Here is a 204-nt window from a genome sequence, read left to right as displayed (position 1 = left end):
GGGCCCCCCCCCCCCCCGCCCCGCCCGCGCTGCTCGCGCCAGGCCAACCCCATCCGCCCTCTGCACCGACGGGGAAACAGGCCTCTCGGACTGTGTTCTCACTGGGACGGCCCGGGGGTCCCTGCGGCTTTCCGCCGGCGATTCCTACCTCAACGAACTTGGGCTGGCTCCGTGGCGTCTGCGGCAGCTGCTCCGACCGACGGA

General features: G+C 73.5%; 1 protein-coding gene across 2 annotated transcripts in view; it reads right to left on the bottom strand.

Annotated features, from left to right (window-relative positions):
- Nucleotides 1-204, bottom strand: part of ZNF668 (zinc finger protein 668) — a 13,307-nt gene extending 13,103 nt beyond the window's left edge. Inside the window, exon 1 of one of the 2 annotated variants that reach the window (XM_077760318.1) lies at nt 149-204. The gene's annotated coding sequence lies outside the window, so the exon portion shown is untranslated. The remainder of the gene's footprint in view (nt 1-148) is intronic. The other variant, XM_077760319.1, reaches the window with a different exon arrangement.

This window comes from Crocuta crocuta, unplaced genomic scaffold (genome assembly GCF_008692635.1).
Source record: "Crocuta crocuta isolate KB4526 unplaced genomic scaffold, BGI_CrCroc_1.0 scaffold73, whole genome shotgun sequence".
In the NCBI taxonomy this organism is placed as follows: domain Eukaryota; kingdom Metazoa; phylum Chordata; class Mammalia; order Carnivora; family Hyaenidae; genus Crocuta; species Crocuta crocuta.
Note: the sequence above shows the minus strand (reverse complement) of the source record. Positions and strands in the feature narration are given on the sequence as shown.